Source organism: Sceloporus occidentalis, unplaced genomic scaffold (assembly GCF_023333645.1).
Source record: "Sceloporus occidentalis isolate IW3139 unplaced genomic scaffold, rSceOcc1.0.p SCAF_113, whole genome shotgun sequence".
Classification (NCBI taxonomy): Eukaryota; Metazoa; Chordata; class Lepidosauria; order Squamata; family Phrynosomatidae; genus Sceloporus; species Sceloporus occidentalis.
This window is the reverse complement of record NW_028317093.1, coordinates 3286637-3304495: the sequence shown is the minus strand read 5'-3', so window position 1 is coordinate 3304495 and position 17859 is coordinate 3286637.

Below are 17859 nucleotides of genomic sequence, written 5' to 3'. Positions count from 1 at the left end.
GTTCCCATTGGTTTCCAATGGAGGATCGGGCAAGAGGATGTCTCAGGTGTGTTCACCTTTTCCCCTTTCGCACTCATCGCACATATTTTGCTTCAGGTACGCAGGCAGCAGATCAATTTGACGCTGATCACCTCTCTATGGTCAACACAGCCGTGGTATCCAGCGCTACTGGAATAGTCATGGGCCGATCCCATACAACTTCCGTCTTTCCAACATCTCCTCACGAGTCCGGAGGGCGACTACCATCCTCTCATACTTCAGGGACACTTGCAGAAGGCAAGTCCTATAGGACTAAAACTGTGTTTCATTCAGCACTTTCAGCGTCACATGTTTATCTGGCCTCTGGGCTCTGGGTAGGGATCTTTTGGTACGTAGATTGCTTCGTGGAATGTGTCTTTCTCGGCCTCCCACTCCTAGATACTCTAGTTTCTGGGATGTTCAAACTATTCTGGAGGTTTTCAAAAACTGGCCAGATAATGTATCATGCATGTATCTTTCAGCTAAATTAGCTGTCCTTCTCACTTTAGTGTCTTTTCGAGGAGTTCAGATGTTTGATTTAGAGTATATTTCTTTTTCCTCAGATTGTGTCCGCATGTCTGTTTCGCGCAGGACAAAATCATTGTCTACTTTAGTTTCTTATCCCTATTTTACTTCTAAACCAAAGTTGTGTGTGACTCTCTGTTTACGTCACTATACTAAGATTACTCGATCATTACGTCCTTCACCCCGGGGTCAGTTACTCATTTCTTATGTAAAGCCTTTTCATCTTGTCTCGTACCCTTCAATTGCTTGGTGGATTAAGTGGGTGTTATGTTTGGCGGGTGTTGACACCTCCTTTGGGGCGCATTCTGTCAGGGGAGCAGCAGCTTCTGAGGCTTTTTCGGCAGGTGCTAATTTGATGGATATTTTGAGAGCGGCCGATTGGTCTACTCTAGAGTATCTACTTTTAGGTGTTTGAATAATCTAAATTTAATGAAGACAGGAGGCGAGTATTTGACCACCCTCCCTGCCCTTGTCGAGTTGGCATATATTGTGAGTGGGTTTATAGATTTCTGGAGATGTTTTTTTCATTAGTATTGTCATTATATTGTTTGACACTTTTATCAAGACATGGTACTGTTATGTTTTCTCTATTCCTTTTTAGGTTTAATGGCGTTGTTTGATGAAGGAGTTCTTCTGTCATGGTCAAATTTATTTTTTATGATTTATGGCGACTTGCGTTCGTTCAAAGATTCCCTGTTCAAGCAACAAAGAAAGAGGAGGATTCTGGGATGTTAACAGTCTATATTGGCTATACTGTATTCTGATTGGCTTTTTTACTTATGCTAATATGTCTTTAGTGACACAGTAAAGAAGGTTAAGCAAATACTCACCTCCTGTTTTCATGCAATTTAGATTAATCGAACACCAAGGCTAGAATAATTCCCAATTATTAATCAATGAAAAATAATAGATGATATGGTAGAAAGATAAGAAAAAAATTTACCTGTCCACAAATTTCAGGTTTGGCCAACTGTATTAATCAACTAAACTCTACTCAGGAACAGGGAAAAAAATGTCTGCTGCAGTCCCTGTAATACACTACAGCTTCTCCAATCCACCCCACAATAGTACATTTTCCGCACTAAAATAAACTAGTAATTATGTTTATTGGTAGGTGAGCAGTAAAGAAGGTAAGCAATGAGTATTAATCTCAGCCTCTGCTAACTGTCACTGTCTCACACTCCAACTCTCATCATTCTGTAACTGCTGTTACTGACAAGGTAAAATGGCATCAGAACACCATATATCTAATGCTTGTTCCCGTCCCTTGTAAATGCTGATTGGTTAGAGTGAAAAAGTAAGGAAAAAACCCCCACGGGCTGTTGCACCCATCAATCACAGTAATAACCATCAATGAGACCATCCTCTATTTTTTAGGCTACTTCTACCTATCAGTCATTGATATGTACACTCCCACACACAGTCCCTTCCACCTCACCAAGAAGCACCAAAACAGATTGTAATGGCGGTGGCTACACCTGGCAACGAATTGACGAATCGTCATGAATTTTCAGTACTTTTCTAATTTGTTTTTGTCCGTTTTCTCAGAGCTCGCACTCATAATCGTTGATTCATACGAATGCACGAAACAGGCAATTTTCGTTAAAAAAACGTACAAATAATAAAAAGTACAATATACAAGTCTTGTATATATATATCTATATATATAAGACTCTTCTCCAGAGTCAAGCAGCAGTGTACTTTACACCAATCCAGCCAATGCTTGACATTGCGCATAGTGACCTTCTGCTTGTGTGGTTCATGGAAACCCATTTCATGAAGATCCTTACTGTGCTTGTGATGTAGTTGATTACAGACGCAGTTTGAACACCATAGTGAGTGATGCTACAAGGGGACAGCCAATCTTTATTGCTATGCACTGCAGTACTCAGCAGTCCAACTCTGTGGATGTGCATGGCCTACTGCTTTGTGGCTGAGCTAAGACACTTTATAATTATAACATTTACAGTTGACCAAAGCAGGTCTAACATCTAGTCTATTAGTATGGAACTTGCTGTTAAAATTACGACTCTCCATATCATGTATGAGCTCACCAACTCCCTTATATAGTTAAATCAAAGAGATAAAATGTTTCAATTCACCTCAGTTTACCTGCAGCTCACCATTAGTGAATAAACCACATTAGCTCCAGTCAAGCTAAACCAGATTTGGCAGACTGATTGGCGGTTTGGTCTCACGCAGTTGGACTTTTTCCAATCTCTGAAATGATTAGATTTAGGTTCAGACTTACTCACTACCAGCTTCAATATGATGGTACTTATAGGATCCTTTCAAACCAACTTCAATATTTTTTCACAGATGAAAAAATAATCTGTGCCATATATTTTAGAAAATGGCTTTTTTTGGTGTAATGTCACATAACCAAACCCAACTTATTCTTACATGATACAAGCAACAGAATGCTGTATAAATTAATACATCTGGAATTATTTTAAAATATTATTTCCCATAAGGGAAAATATTTAGGTATGGTGCTCATTTTTTGCACAGAAACTACAAAGCATTTAGTGATCTGATATTTTAATGGGCTTCCTGTTATGGTATAGTAGCTTTATTACTTTTTTTGTGTTGAGGCTTTTATTCATGAATGTAAGAGAACAAAAAAGAATAAAGTCAGGCTTTTTCTAGCCTTTAACATATATAGCATTACATTTATTTTCCTAAACAAACAGCTGTTTTTTTTTTTACATGGGACTGAATTTGAAGATTGTGTAAAAAAAAAAAAAAAAAACCCTGTAAAGGATGATGCAGACTTTTAAATAACTCTCAAATGTCCCCAAAACACCCCAGTTAATGTAACACTTGGTTTATAATATGTTAGCAGAGTATTTCCCATTACCAATATAACATACTAAATAAGTCTCAGGGTGCAGGGAAAATTACTTTTTTCCTTATTTAAACCTGAAATGTCAATTTATTAGAGCCATACTGTATAATTATATGAACAATGGGCCATTTTAACTACTGCTTAGGTAACAACATAGTAGATCATCACTGCACTGAAAATAGAGATTATACAGAGAGTTGGAAGAAGTTTTGGTTTCAACTGCTCACTTCACTACTCACAGATAAGTTTCACCAGCAAGAAGCTCTGAGGTGGACCTGTATCATGTATAATTCAGTGAGTAAAAAGACTTTGAAGAAATCTACTTGAGTCCAATAAGCAATATGAAGGACCAGTCAAGCTCTGCAGCTGAGGCTCATTGAGGTTTCACCTTCATAATGAATAGACAAGGAATGGAAACACAACTCTCTTGCAAACTCCTCAACTCTCCCTGAAGTGAATAGACTCCTCTGTTTGCTTGCCATATTTAAGGGGAGGCATTAGGAAATGACTTGGATAATAGACATGCGCAAATGGGCCAAAAAAAAATTTAGAACATTTTTCAGTTCGTTCCCTACTCATTCAGTTCGTCTGGAAATTCAGGGGCATTTTTAATTTGGGAACAAAATGCGTTACCCAGTGCAGACATTTACTTTCACTCACACTGTCACTCACACTTTCATTCTTGTTCACTCTCTAAATGTTTTCCTATCTTCTCTGCTGACCACTTCGGCTTCTGCCTACCACTTCTGCTTCCGCATCTTCTCCCTTCTCTTCTCCATCCTGTCTTCAATCTTCAATCTTCAATGCATAATTTGGTGTGTTCTTTCTTCGCCCAGATCTCCGTGGACATAACCTGGCAAATCCCGCCAAAGGGGCGGTGTTGCAGTGAAGTACTCCCTGATCCTCAAATGCAGAAGAAGATGCAGAAGTGGTCAGCAGAAGCGGACGTGGTTGGCAGAGAAGGTAGGGAAACATTCAGAGGTCATGTGAAAGTGTAGACCCATGAATTTCGGACGACAATTCTAAGCTTTTGGCTTTGTTGTCCGGTTTGTGGGGAGGTCTGGCCTTGTTTTCAGGGCTTTGTACGAATCGCCGGATTTACCAAAATTCTGGAAATTTGCAATTCATACGAATCCAAATTACCAAGTCTGTTGGATAACTGTAAGTTAATTCATGTTTTCTAAGATCCCTTTTATATCCCAGATATATTAGTAACTAGTAGAATTATCTGATATGTAGTAGCTATCTATGCAGACAAATATTTTTCATCTTGTGCCTCCTTGTTGGCTTTCACAGTACAAATCTGCCATCGTACCTTGGCTTTCTGGCACTTATATTAAACCAAAAGATCAAGGGAAGATATGTCTGTCCAACTAGACCCATTCCTTTTTAGTAAAATTACAGTTCCTCGTCTTTTATTCACTAATAACTCGAAGATTGTGCAGTTTCCGCCATCAGCTGCAGCCACAATCTGGTCTCCGGATGCTTGTTTCTGTACAGTCTGGTGCATGTAAAGTTCTATAAGATATCCTGGGCACCTCGGAACGAAAGGAACAGAGATATTTGAGCGATATTCTACACATGGTACAGCATAGTAATAAGTGAGAGCTCAAACCCCTTCCTCAAAAGAAGCAGAGGCATCTCTACCATCATAGCCACCAAACCCCATGTGACACAAAAGGCGAGCTATAGCTGCACATTCCGCTGCCTCTCTTATTTTCCTGTTGTTTCATCCCTTCTGGCTCTCTACGTAAAGTATATAAATATACAATCATCCATATCATTTTCTATAGCTGCTTAACATGTGACCTTATATGAAAGGCTTTTGAAAGCTTTGCAGGTACAAATTTCAAATTAATATTAAAAATAAATGTTTTCTAGCACCCTTATAAAGATAAATTTTAGGTGTTTAATTCCCAGATTGATTTCTCTCTCGTCTTGGCACCATATTCTTCTACAGAGACAAAGAATAATGGCTTGAAATGTTGTAAATTATACCTGCTGCTCAGTCTCTGATGATGCTTAGCAGCTGTAACACAAAAGCAATACATCAATGTCACTTGAGTTTCTAGATGTAATGCACATTGGAATTGCCCAGAGCTTGCTAACCAGAATCTGTTCCAACAAACAATGGTCTTTATAGTCAAATATATATACACTTTCAAAGATTTACTAATCATGATTAACTATAGCAGGTGATGGTGTAATGCAAACATTTTCAATCAATAATTAACCAATGTTAATTTGTGGTTCATCTAAACTTTTAGAGGCCCTAAGAAAATATTTTTATTGTCACTCATCTTTAATATAAATTATGAAAAAATTTGTAATCAGAGGATGCAATGGACTTTCAACCAAAATATATTTTAGTTATTTTTCTTAATTAAAACAGCTTTCTAGAAGTAGTTCTTTGGCATTGCTTCTCCATTTATCTGTGTCATAGAGCTTTAATGCCTTAGCCCAGTGCAGTTAAACAAAAGAGACCAAGTTTGCAAAGATCTATTACTGAGTTAGAATTGTCTCCGTATCCCAGTATATATCATATGTTCGAAACTTAAATTGTAAACCCATACTCTATAGAAAAAGACGCCTAGAGTGAGTAATGGAATATATTTTGTTTACTGGCATTGGATATTTAAACTATTGCCTAATAATCATGAGAATGCTTTTGGATTTCCACCTAATTATTTCTATGATGGTGATGACAATTTTAATGGTATTTTGAAAATCGAAAACATTTCTATTCATGTGACCCAAAAGGGAGACCAGAATAAATACAGTGGATTTAAAAAGTCTACACACCCCTGTTAAAATGCCAGGTTCTTTTGATTTTGAAGAATGAGACAAAGGTAAATCATATCAGAACTTTTCCACCTTTAATGCGACCTATAACGTGAACAATTCTATTGCAAAACAAGCTGAAATCTTTTTTTTTTAAAAACTCACAATAACCTGGTTGCATAAGTGTGCACACCCTTAAACTAATACTTTGTTGAAGCACCTTTTGATTTTATTACAGCAATCAGTCGTTTTGGGTAGGAGTCTATTAGCATGGCACATCTTGACATGGCAATATATGCCCACTCTTCTTTGCAAAAGCACTCCAAATCTGTCAGATTGCGAGGACATCTCCTGTGCACAGCCCTCTTCAGATCACCCCACAGATGTTCAATTGGATTCAGGTCTGGGCTCTGGCAGGGCCATTCCAAAACATTAATCATCTTCTGGTGAAGCCATGCTTTTGTGGATTTGGATGTGTACTTTGGGTCGTTGTCATGGTGAACTTTCTCTTCATCTTCAGCTTCCTAACGGCAATTGTGCCAAGATTGCCTGGTATTTGGAACTGTTCACCCTGATTAAGGCCCCGGTTGCAGCTGAAGAAAAACAGCCCCAAAGCATGATGCTGCCACCACCATGCTTCACTGTGGGTATGGTATGCTTTGGGTGATGTGCAGTGTTGTTTTTGAACCAAACATACCTTTTGGAATTATGGCCAAACAGTTCAACCTTGGTTTCATCAGAACATAAGACCTTTCCCACATGATTTTGGGGGACATGATGTTGGTTTTTGCAAACTTCAGCTGTGTTTGGATGTTTTTGTTTGTAAGAAAAGGCTTCCGTCTTGCCACCCATAGCCCATCCATATGAAGAATAGGAGATTGTTGTCACATGTAGCACACAGCCAGTACTTGCCAGAAATTCCTGCAGTTCTTTTAATGTTGCAGTAGGCCTCTTGTAAGCCTCCCTGACCAGTTTTCTTCTTGTCTTTTCATCAATTTTGGAGGGAAGTCCAGTTCTTGGTAATGTCTCTGTTGTGCCATATTGTCTCCACTTGATGATGGTCTTCACTGTGTTCCATGGTATATTTAATGCTTTGGAAATTATTTTGTATCCTTCTTCTGACTGATATCTTTCAACAATGAGATCCCTCTGATGCTTTGGAGGCTCTCTGCGGACCATGGCTTTTGCTCTGAGATGCAACAAAGCAAATGTCAGGTAAATCCTAGAACAGCTAAACTTTATTTGTGATTAATCAGAGTCACTTTAAATGATGGCAGGTGTGTAATCACTTCTATTTAACATGAGTTTGAACATGATTGGTTAATTCTGAACACAGCCATAGGCCCAGTTATAAGAGGGTCTGCACACTTATGCCACCAGGTTATTGTGGGTTTTTTTTAACATTGTATTCCCCCTCAAAGATTTCAGTTTGTTTTGCAATTAAATTGTTCACGTTATAGGTCACATTAAAGGTGGAAAAAGTTCTGACATGATTTATCTTGTCTCATTCTTTAAAATCACAAGAACCTGGCAATTTAACAGGGGTGTGTAGACTTTTTATATCCACTGTAAGCTATTCTCCTAGATTATATATTCTTTATATCACACATTGTTATGATCATTTGCAGAAACCACAAATGCACTATTGGAATTTTATAAATATTGCCCTAAAGTCGCCAGGGTTGAAATATCCCTATTCTGTTTCTGTTGGTATTTCCGCGTTAACATTAGGCAAAGGCGTTAGTTATGTGACTGCCCAGCGCAATGACACAGAAAGGGCACCTTTAATTAAAATAAAATATGGTATTTTGTATTCTGTTCATTTGAAAGGGTGATATCACACATGGTGAAGTTCAATTAACAAAACATTCTTTAATTCTACCCACAAAGACTTGCTGTAAGAATTTCCTTAGTATTGGCACCAAATGTGCTTTCTGTGGAACTGCGCCAGAGGAAACGGAGTTTGCAAAGATTAAAGATTAAAAATAGCCTCCTCGCCAAAGATCTCCAGGAGGCTTGTTTGCACTTTGTAGGGTGTTTATAATGCATTACACAAAAATTAAAATGAAGTACACATTCCATAAATAGATTAACGTACATAAATTTTCTTTAAAGGGGAACGTCTGTCTAGAGACTGTATAAATACTGTATAAATCTAAATAAAATATGTGTATAAAAATGCATTTTGATTAATAGGTTAGGTACATAGTACCAGTTCCCAGTTTATTCATCAACGGATTTTATAGAAAATATAGGCATGTCCAGTTTAAAATCCCAGAGGCATCGGTGCCCAAGAAGGTGTGATGAAGGATTTGTCTGATGACCCTTCTCTAGGGGAAGTATAGGATATTCTTTTTTTGATCTTTGAAAATTGATTCAAATTGACAATGGACATATCCTTTGAGTTTTCTGTATTTAGGGCATTTGTGAGTTATTTAAAATTAAGAATACTCAAAAAGTCCATGTAGTAATGGCTTGAGAGTGGTTTTCAAAAAAATAAATAAAGAGGTTCCCCATTTATTATAAGTTGGAAACAGTGATGGCTTTTTGCTGAAACATTAGCCATGCTGTCATTACATAGAACTGGTTTAGCAACCTGATATAAACCTTCTTGACAAGAATATAATAAATTGCGCTACCTATTCCATAGCCAGTCTTTTGGCTATAATGTAAGCTTATTATAGTTATGAATATGTTATAGCCAATTAGTTCTTGAGTTGTAGGCTAGACTAGAACTGGGTGAGCTGGTGTGTGCTCCTCATTGAGAAGGAAGGAGCATGAGCCAGAGCTGAGCCAGGTAAAATGTCTCACTTGTTTTTGGGTCACAATGTGCATCTGGAAGGACACTTGCTGGGAAAATGGTCTGGCTTGGCCTGGCTCAGCTTGTACCTTGCCACAGCCATCTTAAAAAGCTCTAAAAAAGCTATGCAAACAGGAGCTCATGGACCAATTATTAAAGTGAAAGGAATTACCCATAAACTGCTAGTTTTTTTGTTAGCAGTATTGTGAGAAACAAAAAAATTTAGACATTTATAAAAAAAATTAATGCGCTAATACAGCTTTAGTAATTTTTTATAAGCAAGTCCTGGAATTTGTAAATATGATGTATCTTATGAAAACACATTTATTTTTCATATTGAAATGTTCTGTAGGATTTTTGATCCTTGTATAGCTTTGTATTTGTGCCCTACATACATTCCTCTTGATCTATAAGGAAGTCTTTTTTTTTACTTTGTACATTTTGGTAGTAAAAAGCCGGCATGCAGTTTTCTTTCTAACAGGATTACAGTCTTTACTATAAAGATTGGGAACGATTCTAGGGTGCACGCTCATTTTCAGACAAAGCTCAAAGGCAGGAACACAGCTGGGAGAACAGAGCATAGCTCTGCAGCTGGGCTATTATGGAGGCTGTCTCTGGCAGATCTTACACTCCAGGTGAAGCCAGGGATTTGCTTGGGTGACTGTACGGCTGCCGTGTCATCTGCATGAGTTGAAGTATAACTCTTTCATCACAGTAACTGGCCAAAGTGTTTTATTAGTGTCCCGGGCAACCAGTCCATTGATAAAAGCACAGCACACAATGAGGGAAATAGAGGGGAACATAACACTTAAACAATACATCAAACATTAATTTTATAACAAATCGAGTACAATTGGGTAATATAGAACCATAATAAAATTTAATCAACGTAAAAATTTCAGTGAATCTTGATCAGCAAACCATTTCAAAATATGAGGGTTGTGTTGGACACAGCAGGACATCTCAGAAGGAAAACATTATATTGTGATGTAATTTGCTTCTCTGTAACATACATTGAACCAACACATAAATAGGATTCAGTTGGTGGGGTTCTCCAGTGTAATATGAGTAGTAATGGGATTTATATAAAATGTCTATGCTAAAGAGACCTTAGTTGTAGGGTATGGTAGGTCACACTCAAACAGGCATAGATCTCCACATAAGCCCCCAAATTGTGCTGTATTCAATAACTGAAAATAAATTCCCAGTAGACTGAAATGGGAAAACATAATTAGAGATGTATTGGCTTTAATTTTTATTTAGGTCTATCAAAGGACTGCTATTAAATTACTTTTGATTTATCTACGGCATTGAATCAACCCATTGACTTCACTGTTAAACATGGCAAACACCACAACATCTGTAGGTTTACACAATCTTCATAGAAAGCCATTGGTACTCATATAAGTACCAAATTCCAATGTACAATGTATCCTTGAGAGTCTCAACCTGAGTTTAACTTAGTAACCAAACATATTCAATGAATATCCTACATTGAATGTGGAGAATGTGGAGATCTTTATGTGTTTATGGATGAAGCCAGACATAATTTGCATACGTGTGATGCTACGCAAAATCATGTTAACACATAAGAATTTGTTCACTTCTACTCTAGCAGTTAAAACAACATTTTGCAACAGGTTGCTGAAAGCAAAGACAGCAGGAAATGTTTCTTTAACCCAGAGCAACTCATTTGACGGTGAGTTCATCAATCACATCATAGGTACTTTGCAGCAGGAAACACTACATGAGATCAACCAATCTTCAAGCATTCCAAATGTTTAAGTAAAATTATATATATTTCAAAAAAGCTAGGTTTTAACTATACTCACTATAGTAAGGCGCAATTAAAAATATTAATAGCTTTGGAATAGACTCATGTATTTTGATCTTCCTTTCTGAGACACAGAGAAAAATTGGTTGGTTTGTGGTCAGAGGGGTATGGGTGGCTTTCTCTACAGAAGGTAGATAGCTGCCAGAGACCTGCAGATTTTTTAAAAATCTTGTTTTCCCAGTATCATAAATGAAGTGAAATGTCAATTCATCTGAGAATTAGAACGTATTTATAAAAAAAACAACTAAAAGGGCATCTGACGTTTTACAGACATTCCAACACCTCCAGGAAATTTGAACTCTTACCAAAAGGACTGATATTGATTACAATCACCATCTGCTAAGCAAAACGTGTGTGTGTGAGGCTCTCAGTGAAACAATCAATTATATATTTCTTTTTATTTCAGCACTTAATAACTTGTCTTTTGGTAAAAATATCAGTCCATATATATATATTACCAATATTATATTTATATATACATTCATAAATACATTTTCTCTCTATTTATCTATATATGTTATATTGATTTATTTCTACTATTAATTGTGCACAATTTGTGAAGGGAGAAGGGACCAGGGTGTGACATGAGTCTGAAATGGTTATGAGCACTTTATAATCACCTTAATCCTGAGACATCCTTTCCTCTGTAATCAGATCCTTTAACACAAAGCTTTAAAGTTATGTGCTTAACCCGGATGTTGCTTTATAGAGTGGTGTATGTGAGTGTTACAGTGCCTTACACACATCCACATTAAGTTTGCTATGTTTACACAGTGTTCTATAACATCCCTGCACATAATAAACTAATTAATAATAATAATATATGGTGCAAATAACAGGATTTGTAAATTGGATGTTCAACCAATAAACCTCCTGTAGCCTTAAATTCTTGCTCTTAAGGACAAGACGTATTTTAGATTTTAGTATAATTTTATTTTGAAAGCAAAACAAAAGCACAGGGAAAAAAAATACATATATATATAAAAAAAAAATATATATATATAAATATATATTGCAAAGTATGACCCTGAGTGTCTGTAAAGATAGGGTACTTAATTCTATTTTTAGAAAAGCACCCATATTGGCGGCACTATAAAATGAAAAAAAAAAAAAATTCCAAATTTACTAGAAGAGATATATGGTGGCCACCTAAAAGAAAAATATAGATATTTTTATATTATTTGTATTATATTGTCTATATGTTCTGTTGTAACATTAAGAGACATATTTCTACAAACACCGTCTGTTTCAAAATATATTTGTGCGATTGTGTGAAACTATTTGATTAGATATATATGTTTTAGGCATAGAGAACAGGTACCTTTGCAGTTCTTCAGAATTTTAATGATACAGCTTACTCTCATTCAAACGCTGTCTATGCATAATGGGAGTTATGTCTAATCAGTATCTGGAGAGTCAACTGCTCAGTCAACATGTATTCTACCTCCTCTGTGATGACTTTGTTTTTCTAGAGAGACCTGTCTGCAAGAAAGCATGTCAACACGCTTTATTTCATCCCTCATCTGTCTCTGCTATAATAGGATTTTTTTGTTGTTCCTCGGCACATGGTTTATATCTTGAAAAATTCTGCCACTTTTTCAATAGTACAGTGTAAATCAGAAGGTCTGGATCCAGCATGCTGTCTTTTTATTCATGCTACGCAAAGGAAATTACTTGAATTTATGGCAGGAACATTGTAAAACTCAGCAGTCCTCTTGTATCAGGGGATTATAACGTATATTTTTGTCTTGGATTAAAAATATAATGTTGGGGTTAAATCTATTGTTTCCATGATGGATTCTTATGTAATATGATAAAGACTGCCCAGTCGTTAATAAGGGTTAGACTTATTTGGACTGTGTACTGTGTTAGCCGTCATTAAATGTTTTTGACTGGACCAACCTTTCTATTCAGTTATATCACCCCTCCCTCAGCAGGTTTATTCTACCTATGAAATACTCTGCATTAAATAGCATGCTGCCTACCCACTTTACCATGGCATTTCTAGAAGCCAAAAGCTCACCTTTTTTGAACAAGACACCTCTGCATGGAGTTAAGTTGTAGCTCAACTGAAACACTGAAAACACTCATGCTAACCCCATACACTAACATAGACTCGGACAATCTAACACTATGTTCCATCACCGTACATAATCACACCTTACAGTAATACCCGCACTCTAAAATGCTGACTCTCACTCTCAAAGTAACATATAACGCCACATGCTCATACATATACTCCCATGCTAACTCCATTTAGTAACACATGCAAGACCATACACTCACACTAACACCAACCTGTAATACACATATTCCTACTCGGGCACCATACACACTCCATAAATATATACACAAACTGACTCTAACAAGATACATATATTTATGGATAAACACATTGATCCTAACACTATTGCGTATACTGTATGTCTCTCTCTCTCTCTCTCTCTCTCTCTCTCTCTCTCTCTATATATATATATACAGAAACATACAATTTTATATATTTAACAGTGTTGGCCCAGGGCCCAACCAGATCTTTATGCCTCCTTGCCCTTCTTCTTGGGCACTGGTAATAAACAAACCACAGATGCTGTTGAGTTTCCGAATATGAAAAGCCTTAGTTGAAAACAAATGTATCCAAATACACAATACGCAAATTTCAAGTCAATAAAACACATTATAAACATAATATTAACAGATGTTTGCTATTACACAAGCTTATTTTACATTGCTGTACACGCTTTAAATGTTTGCTGATGGCTTGTTAGCCAGTCAAAGGGTTAAATATAAGTCCCTGTTTTTATTTTCTGATTTGGTATTGATACAAATATCTTGAGTCTGTTTAATGTTTGTTTTTACTAACATATAGTGCAAATCTTTAGCTGGGAAAAGATTCTAATTCCCAAAGGCATATAATGCTTCATATCGGTACTTTGGTTCACAGTTTGTTGATGTTGGATTGTCTCATTGTAACGTGTTCATGCAGTTTCACATCATATCAATTAACAGCAATACCCAGCTGACATTTCCGCATTGCTTGTAACTGACAGACAAATAAGATAGCAGCTCTAACTATATTTATCTTATGTGGCCACCCTTTCCTCAATCACCAATCACTATATTGCTATATGTTTTCCCAAAAATAAACAATGGAAAATAGGAAAATAATCTAATTGTCATTCTTTATTTTAAACAAAGTCTACAGTTCAAGGAGGTGTTGTTTGGATTTGAATCACCATGTTTTTTTATTTCCAAATATCATAAAAAACTAATTTTAGATGGTCAACCAAGAACAACCAAGAGCATCTCACGTTTTAGCTCACTTGTGCCATTACAGGGGAAAAATCTCCATCATCATACCAGTCTGATCCTGCCCACAAGGACAGTCCAGAACCAAAATGTGAGACAAATTTCCCCTGCACGAGACAACCACAAACCTTAGTCAAACATTTCTGCCATCGCTGGCCTTGTCAGTAGGGTACGGTTGGTATCCCTCTAGGCACAAGAGAGCAAGAAGGTCCACATCCGGATTCACCTTTTCACATCGAGTGAGCCCCAAGAGATCCCCAAAGGGTAAAATATCATCCAAAACAAATTTGGGATGCTTAACCTAAAACAGACAGACCCTTCATAGCGTGTCCTACAGTGTGTCCCTGCTTGGGAGTATCTCAAGTTTAAACTTTCTTGTGCCATTAGAGGATAGAAAATTACCAGTATCATATCAGTCTGATCCCACTCAAAGGACAGTCCTGAACCAAAATGTGAGGCAAATTTGTATGATACTTTATTTACTAATACCAATGTTTCTCCGCTTTCAGGTTATGTACATTTAAATCTAATATAAAGTGGAGGTAGACTGGGAGAGGAAAATGTCCATGGCACTTTAGCCTGTGCAAGAAAAGAGGTCCTTTTGAGAAGACCCTGCATTGTAGATACTGTGATCGCAGTGTAAAATTTAAGACTATTTAAATACAACATGAGGGCATCGTTTAGGTGGGAAACCACTTAATTTTCTCTTATTGTTTCCTTAAAAGCAGCAACATGAATGTGTTACAGCTTGAACTTTATTGGCATGTCCTCATTTAAACTTGATTATTACATATCTATGGTCCTTCTTAGTGTTTTTAATCTAAAGGACTTTTCCCAAAAATGGATAAAGTTCAGCCGCAAGATATTGTATATAGTTACAATGCCAATAGATACATGCAAGAAAATCCAAACGAAATTAGATATGAGTTGTGCATGATTCAGTATATCTATATAGCTTTTTTTCCTATGATATAAAATCTTGTATCTACTTTTTCAGACCATTACTAATACCTTAAAAGCCCACTATTTAAATACTTTAATATTATGAACATATGGCTCAATCACACTATATTGTTCTTTGGTCTACTCGATCCTAAATCTACATCTGCACATGACACAGGTTTAAAAGATGTAACTATACACAGTTTACATAGGATTTCACGTCATGACTAATTCTCTGTTTCCAATTATCATTAAGTTATAAATTAAAACATGGTGACTGCTGATTTTTATGTATTAATTTATTTTACTTGGTTCAGTCTAAATTTACAAATTAGAAGGCATGTTTTCCAATTGGATATTTTTTTTAAATTGTATTTTAATTTCTGTGATTTTCTGTTTCAGCTTAATTGCTGGGAAAAACACCCTACTCTTTGTATGTACTAAAATAGAACATTTTAACCTGTTAAAATTAGGCAAAATTTACTTTTACATTTTTTTAAGTAATCTGTATCATTCATCGCCTCTTGTTTTAGTCTGGCCCTATTTCTTAGTAATACATTAAGTAAAAGAGAAAGAGAGCATTCGACGGAGAGTGAACGGAATTACTAAATTGCAAAGAAAATTCAGGTAAATGTCTAAATCATTCATTTCAAATGTATCACAGGTCACTGGATTTTAATTGCACATGGATTTTTCCAGTTATGAGGTTCTATCATCAAGGCATTGCGGCAAATCATAAGAATAAAAAGACAGATTTGCTAATATTTGTTTCCTTAATACATCGGAGTAAAGTTTATGTTAAGTATAAATGGAACTGCACCTTCAAATTACTCAATCCTAGAGTCCCACCTAGTAAGGATAGCAAATGAGCTAAAAAGGGGAATAAATATTATGAATTATTACAATTTCTTCATCAAAGACTAAGTACAATTTCTATGTATTTTCCTAATATGTGGTATATTTTTGTTATTTATGTTGTTACCTATGTTAGTCTCTATTATGATCTAGATTTGTGATATATTTGTATTACTTGTATGTTGGTCCCCATTACTGACTTCAAATTTATTATTTTAGACATCTATGGCTTTATGTGGCTTGTGCTGGATTATTTGAGTTTATTTTAGATAATATTACTGGAATATTCTTCACAAGCTGCATCTAAAGAACATATTGATTTCTGCTCTTAGTGCCTTTTAGTTAAACCTTATTTAGTCCGTCTTGCACATGTTCCTTATGACTCCTTTTCATTCATACTTTATGGTATTAAACATAGTCAGTTTGAAAAGAAACATTTTATAATGGTAAAGCCTGATGAGCCACATGGCATGGTATTTGTTTTAATCACAAACCGAGAGAACACTCAACCCAGAAGAGAATTCTTTCTTAATATGCACTTAAAAATTGGGGAAATTACTGGAATATTGTTCTGTCCTAAAGAAATATTTATATGTATGTAGCTTTCCAAAAGAAAAAACCCCAGATAATTTTGATAGAAAGTAAAAACAGGGTCAACTTTTGATAGGTAATACAATACAACTCGTTATGTTTTATGGCACAAGAACTATCTTTTATGACACCAGACCAATACATGTCATCTATGATTCAAGGTTCTCAATCCAGTTGGTAGAGCATCTTATACATATGGTAAATATTAAATACAAACATGGAAAATATTCAGCCAGAACTAAAAAAAAACTATGTATCTTAGATAAAGGTAAAAATAAACTAGGCTCTAATAGTAGTTTTCCTAAACTCATAGGAACTTTCAGTCTTCTGTTTGATTATCTTATACATTTTTAGATAGGATCTCCTTTATTTTTGCTTTTTTTACATTTATAATACCCATACCTGGGAGCTCCTAGGGTAATCTTGGAGGCTTGGGGCAGAGGAGCTGATTTTTGTACCAGTTCTTTGTTCTCCTGATGAGTCAAAGTGGTGTCTGGCTCTACCCACTATTTGCCTGATTATAGCCATTACCCTTCTATTTGGCCCGCTCATGGATATGGAATCATGTAGCCCCAGTGACATTTACTGGCCTTGGCTAAACAGGTCTACATCTAGGGCAGAAGGTCGGATTGTAGACATACTAAAGTAAGTTTTTGAATAATTCTTACATGTAATTTCATGTTGAGATTCAATATTACCCATCTCTGAAAGGAAGATTAAGAAAAATGATAAATAAAATATGAGCTGGCATTGGGAAATTCTAATTTCTAGAATACGTCTGTATGAAGGATTTAAAATGAAGAAATAAGAAACCAAAATCTGAAGTAAATGGGATAACTTGTTTGTTTATATGTTTTAAAACATCTCAGACTCAATCTAATTTTGATTTCACCACAACGACTAGTAAAATAACACTCACATCTGCAAAAATATGTATAATATGCTTTAGATCACAAATACTAAAATAACTTAGCTCCTTGACTTATTTTTCTTTTTTAACAAAAATAAAACCGAAAGAATCAGATGGCATTTGTATTCTTGAATTGAAGGGTGGAATTTATCAATAAACACCAGAATGTTATTTGGAACTGCTCCAAATAATTCACACTGTACATTTTCCCACAAGATAAAATGAATTACTATATGGTATACACATAAGATGGGTTTCTGTTATGGGTATTGCTTGTATTATTCTGTTAAAAAAACCCATAATATTTAGAAAAGTATCCAATATGCTTTATCCATCCAATTTAAAAAAAATAACTGCATGAAACATAGTGGTTTCAGTATCTGTTTTGTAACAAAAATGCAGCAAAATTACCATACATGGTATTTTTATTATGTTCCTTTATTTTCCAA